This window comes from Lethenteron reissneri, chromosome 30 (assembly GCF_015708825.2).
Source record: "Lethenteron reissneri isolate LAM-NWPU_2019-01 chromosome 30, ASM1570882v1, whole genome shotgun sequence".
Taxonomy (NCBI): domain Eukaryota; kingdom Metazoa; phylum Chordata; class Hyperoartia; order Petromyzontiformes; family Petromyzontidae; genus Lethenteron; species Lethenteron reissneri.
The window spans coordinates 8882962-8889291 of record NC_083808.1 but is presented as its reverse complement, the minus strand read 5'-3'; positions in this window follow the sequence as shown (position 1 = coordinate 8889291).

Sequence of the window (6330 nt, the reverse complement as noted above, 5' to 3'; positions counted from 1 at the left end):
TCACAGGAGGCTCCTTCCAGGTTCATCTTCTTGGTTCTTTCGGTAAAGTCACGTAGAAGGGAAGTAATAAAATAATAAAAATAAAACATAATAAAATAATTCTCACGACGTTTCGGCCACAACGCAAGCAGCCGTCCTCAGGTGAAGACCAGGTCTGTCGGGGAGACAGCGTCTGAATGAAACACCACCATGCTTGGAGTGTATATTTAAGCTGGGTTGGAAGGGGGGAAAGGGCGCCTTGACAAAGAATTCTAGGTTTTTGGAGCCGGGGGCGATGATTGCCATGTATGATCCCAATTAAGTTATTTCTGGGAAAGTTTTCAAATTTGACAAATTTTGACACCGGCACACATTGGCCTACGTCAAGGGATCTTTAACATCCGCAGTGCAGCACCGACGAGTGTTCTCATGGTTAATACACCTAACTTAAAAACCAGTGCACCTGCTGGTTTCAAACCATGAACCTTTGTAACAAGCGGCGAACACGCCATCACTAGGCCATGTCACTGCACCAAGTTAATCATCATCAGCCACGATCAAGCCACTGCCAGATGCAGGCCACCCCAAGCTGCTGTCACCTACCAAGATCCTGCGATGCAACAATCCATTCGGCACCTGCATGCCATTATTGTCATCGCTCCATCACCCAGGGATGAAACATAGACATTAGTTTCCCCCCTGAAAATCCCTGTGGAAAAGAGGGAAGAAACGATGAGATACTTGGGTGCAGAAGTTGCATCTCATGAATATTGATCTCTTCTCGACAGTGCTCCCATTGTAGCTCTCATCTTTGTTTCTCCTTCATCTCAGTTATCTGCATCTCTTTGTCTCGGCGAACCAATCTCTCGGAGGGCCATAACTCTGCAAGACCCTCCACGAGTCTTGTTTGTCACTTCTAGCCCACCATCTAGCAGCTGAGCAACCCTGTGCCAGACCATCTGTGTAGCCCTGCAGCATTGCATATTAACTGTGGAACCCCGTGCTGTGTGCAGCTGACGTATGCAGTTGTCCTGTCATTCTGCTACTACCGCTACTTCACCCGCTACATCGGCTCTACAGCTGCCAAGGATAGCCACTTTCCCATCACCTCTGTCCGCCAGATGTTCTTCACTTGGGGCACTCAGGTGAGGCCACTCTGCACTGCTTGCACCCACATGTATGGCACGTTAAGCAGCCAACGACGGCAGCGTTTCACTATGTACTTAGTATGTTGAACTTGTTTCGCACAGTACGGTAGGCCAACCTCGCTATCGGAGGTCCACATCAAAATCACTGAGCCGTTCGCTCAGCGTTATGGCCTGTCTATGTTTAAACAATCGGTTGCGCAACTGATTGCAACTGGTTGCAGAGGATGTCCACATGTAAACGATTTAGGTGCACGCAACCAAGTTGCACAACTGATTCCCTGGGTGTGGATCCTTTTGAAATTGCAATTTAATCTCAAGACGCTAGAAATTTCAACAAATATACTACATCAGGATGGAATAGAACAGGGAAATGAATGAGAGATGGGAGAGAGTAACACAGCAGCACAGCTCGGACCAAGCATTGAGGCCCAGCAGCAATAATTAGAAGTTATTGGGGTTTTTGTGCCTGTGAATGGGGATGCTTGTTTTTGCCTTTAGCTATCGGCAGATTTTTTTGCTGGATCACCACAAGTGGAGCTTCGCACACAAACCATGGTTGATTTGCCTTCTGACTCTGTTCAGTCTGTTAAGAACATGGCCAACTGCCCCAAGCGTTAGTTTATGAGCACTGTATTTACATATAAGCCAGTGTCGTTAATCACCAATCGTGGCGAATTTATGTTAGCCTGTGCATTTTATTAGTCTCCAGAAGTTACTGAGAGACCGTGATAATTACACTGATCAACAAAAAAAAAACATTTTTTTTCTGGCCTGGACTTTTGCAGCTGTTTTAGACCTAATTTCAGGGTGTCTGATTTCAAATCTGATCTCAGATTTGCTCTATCACATCTCATTTTTATGCTATCGGCATACCCCATTTTCATTGATTTTACCCGAAATTAACTCTGTCACTTATGATTGCAAGTTGTTGCGAATCAGTTGACTGCTTTAGTGTTAAAATATGGTGCTGTATTTAGATAGTGTGTTTATAATATAATTTTATGTAGATATCCACATTTATTTAATATTTTTCTTCTGCAGTTTTTATTGAAAATGCAATATTTGATATCTCAAAAACCTGATGTGATAGACAAAAATGATGCCAGATTTGGAATCAGCACCCCAAAATACCTTACAACCGTTGGAATACCTTATGCCAGAAAATGTGTGTTGACCAGTGTATTCGATGTGTTGAATCTGTGCAAGCTAGCCAAATGGAAAACATGATGACCATTCTATTTGACTGGCAGATCACCTTGACATAAGCTCTATCTCAGGGGTCAGCAACCAACATAAAATTAATAGCCATTTTTGTTTGTTTATTAGTAAAAACAACAACAACCTCAATGCTCCAAGAGCCCAGCAATGCATGTGTAGTGACGACTTGACACACTTCTCTTGAGATGGGACTTTATTGAAGGACACGTTCACTTGACATCAGGCGGAGACCCCCACTGCAACAGCCCCGAGTCTCCCGTGCATCTCCCCCTTATATACCAACTGAGGCCACGCCCCCTTCCCGATCCTTCTCGCCTGACTGGACGCATCGCTCTTACCGTCCTCTTCCATCACCTGATACCGCTAACTTCTATAACATTCCCGTAGCCACCAGTCCCTTCTCACTCACAACTGATACCCCTGTCATTACCTCCCATGGCCACAGCGTGTATTCGAACTGTAGGCTGATTTCCCTGTCATTACCTCCCGTGGCCACTAGTCCCCTCGCACCGCATGCAGGCTCTATTGTCATTACACACATAAATAATGCCACAAACCAGTCCTTAAAGAGCCGCATGCAACTCCGGAGCCTCGGGTTGCCGACCCCAGCTCTATCTTCATCTTCATTGTCTTCATTATTAGAAATGGAGAACCTTTTCCTGGAAGCACTGGACCGCGAGTGTCTGTCTCACCCGCGTTAGCCTGTGCGACTGGCCTGTGTGAATGGCCCGTGTGATGTGCCCACTATAAACCGCGTGTTTGTGCCGTGCAGCCATTTGATTGGGCGATCGTCTCTTTGACTCGGAGCTTCATGATGCAGTCCTTCCTGAAGCAACGTCTCACTGAAGGTTCCCTTGCCCGTGTTTATCCTCTCGCACAAAACACATGTATTAAATAGTACGTTTTACATGTTTTAAAGTGTGGGGCCTTTTTGTGTAGATTTTATTTCATATAAAGCAAGCTGAGAAACCTTTATTGATGTGAGGTGTGAAAAAAATGTGAAATATATTGATTATTACACATACAGCCCTTGTGTCAATGAGGGCCTCACAAACATTATAGGTCATGGGAGTTATTTGACCATATTTCGATTTAAAGCTTTCGTGACTGCAGGGATTCATCTTCTTGGTTCTTCGGTAAAGTCACGTAGAATGGAAATAATAAAATAATAAAAATAATAAAATATTTCTCACGACATTTCGGCCACAACGCAAGTAGCCGTCCTCAGGTGGAGAACAGGTCTGTCGTTGTGGCAGACACATCGTGAGAATTATTTTATGATGTTTTATTTTTATTATTTTATTATTTCCATTCTACGTGACTTTACCGACAGAACCAAGAAGTTATTTGACCATACTTCACCACAGCAGTGAGTGGTGCCACGAACCCTTGCCTCAACACGAAGGCTTACAGGCGTGTGTCGCCACAACCGAGTGAAGATACAGTCAATGTCAATTGTCTGATGATAGAGCCCAATAGAGGCAACTACAGACCACAGTTCTGTAATATCATCTTCTGGAAGTGCGTTGAGTACTGCTCGCTGTGAATGCTTGTGATGCCTGTTCATTTATCCCTGGGAACTGAAATGCCATATGCGTACAATGTTGTGTTTGTTCAATTATGTATGGCCAGACTAAGACACTTAGCTTCACTCCTCAAAAGAACCTGGTTTAATCGCATGTGGCTGTTTGGATTCAGCATGAGGGTCTCATCATTGCTGGGCTCATTAGAAGGTCCATAAGCCTTTGCCTCCCTTAACCATCGAGTCACATGACCAAGTGTGTGTGTGTTTGCCCTTGTTTCTCTGCTAGGGGAGAAATACATCATGACTTTCTTCAATGTCCTCAACTTTGGAGATCAAGGTTGAATACTGATTTTTTTTTACTTATATGTAACGTACTGCCGAGTGGTTGGGGCATGTTGTGATGTCGCGGTGTACTGCGGCTCCACTGCGGGTTGCTTTGGGAAGTTGTGACATGTTGAAAGACCGCTGCACGTTGTTTGTGAGGTCTCGAGGCGCGACGAGAGACGTTATTAAGCATCGTAGTAGCAGTGCTAGTGAACGATTATTTCACCAACATTCTGTTAAGATGACATGAAACAAACTCTGATCTGCTGTGGTGCCCAGGGTTAAATGATAATTTTTAATGGTCAAAATTATTCAGGTTAAACAAAGCATAAGTAAACACATCTGAACAGCAAAACTAGCAACTAATGGAAATTGTACATTAACTTACGAATTGTTAGAAATCTAACCATGAATGAAACCAGATGTTATATTTGTCATCAAATATTAAAAAAACAATACGGATGATGCTGTGGTGTAATCATGAGCAAACTGGATTTTCCATCCAGAGGCCACAGGTCCAGTTAAATCGCCTGGCGTGGTCGTTCAAACAACACATTCCTGCGGAGGGAGCTGGTAGGAACGTTGGGTTGCTTGGTCAATGGCCAGGGTCAACGGCGGCGTGGTGTATTCCGCAAATATGGCCGACTGTGAGGGCGGGCACAAGCCGGCGTGAGTAGGTTAAACGTTGAGTTTTATAAGGGCACCATGGGGTGACCAGCCCCTCCCCACCCAGCCCCACCCCTCTCACCCCCCACAGCCCCACCCTCCCCACCCAGCCCCTCCCCACCCTCCCCACCCAGCCCCTCCCCACCCTCCCCACCCAGCCCCTCCCCACCCTCCCCTCCCCCCCAGCCCTCCCTCCCCACCCAGCCCCTCTCCACACTCCCCTCCCCCCCCCCCACCCCTCCCTGCACACGACGGACAGACACAATAATCCCTGTGGGCTGGTGTAACCAGGAGGTTCCTACCAGTAATAGTTGACATTTATTTAATCTCCTACCTCTGTCCGTCCCTGCAGAAATATAAAGGCACGCCACAGTTAGACGATCGGCATGGTGGGGTAAAGTGTAGGTACTCCCACTGCGTCTGGCCAGCAATGAAGAGTAGGCCAAGCGCCCTCTAGTGGGGCTCTGTAGAGCTCTCTCTCTTGGACGCCCTTCTGCGAGAGGAACTGGTGCCAGGGAGCAATTGCGGAGCTGCGCCTTCGTCATCTTTGAGTCGAGTCACCTTAATTTTTGTCTCCTGGTGCTCCAGTTTTTCCCTCCACATTTAAAAACATGCGTTTAGAGTATTTGGCTGCTATAAATTTCCACATGATAAGCCACTTTGTTGAGCGATCATCTGTGGCCAGGTCGTTTCTGAAAAAAAGCAAAGTAGCTCAGTGGGCCTAACCTGGAAAAAAAAATAGTTTATTTTATTTTAATTTACATATGTGTTGCACCTTTCTGGCACAAACCTAACCACTCAAAGCGCCACCATCACATTTACAACAATACGCGATGCGCTGTGGAGTGCTCCATAGCGCCGCGAGGCTGTGAGAGTTGCCGGCTCGTGCTGAGATGAGGCGGCGATCTGTGCAGGCATCTACGACGTGGTGAACAACCTGGGCTCCATGGTGCCGCGCTTTGTCTTCATGCCCATTGAGGACAGCTTCTACGTCTTCTTCGCTCGCTCGCTCAGCCGTGGAAAGATTGCTATGGAGCAGAACGAGGTGTGGATCGGACTGCGCGTTTCGCCTCCCGAGTTCGTGTACGCACGATTCTGCGCGTGATGTCGGTGTGGGGAGCGGTAGTGTAGTGGTTAGCACACTGCGCGATGAAGCCGACAACCCCGCTCACCAGTGATGATTATCTGCATTGGTCTTGGGCCTCCCCGAGGTTGGCTCAGCCTCAAATGAGTACCTGGTGCGGTGTATAAAAACATCGCCACTGGGGAGACTGGCCGTTAGACGTGGTGCTGGCCACCCACTCCCTCGTTTAGTGTGCCGGCCTTCATAGGTGCTCGCTAACAGCACTTGCCCCAACAGTCTATTAAGGCTATACTGGGGATCTTTGTCTTTGTAGGCTTGTAATGATTTTCCGATTCAATCGTTTATGATTTCACGCGTAGATTTTCACGAGGAAGAATAAGTCATTG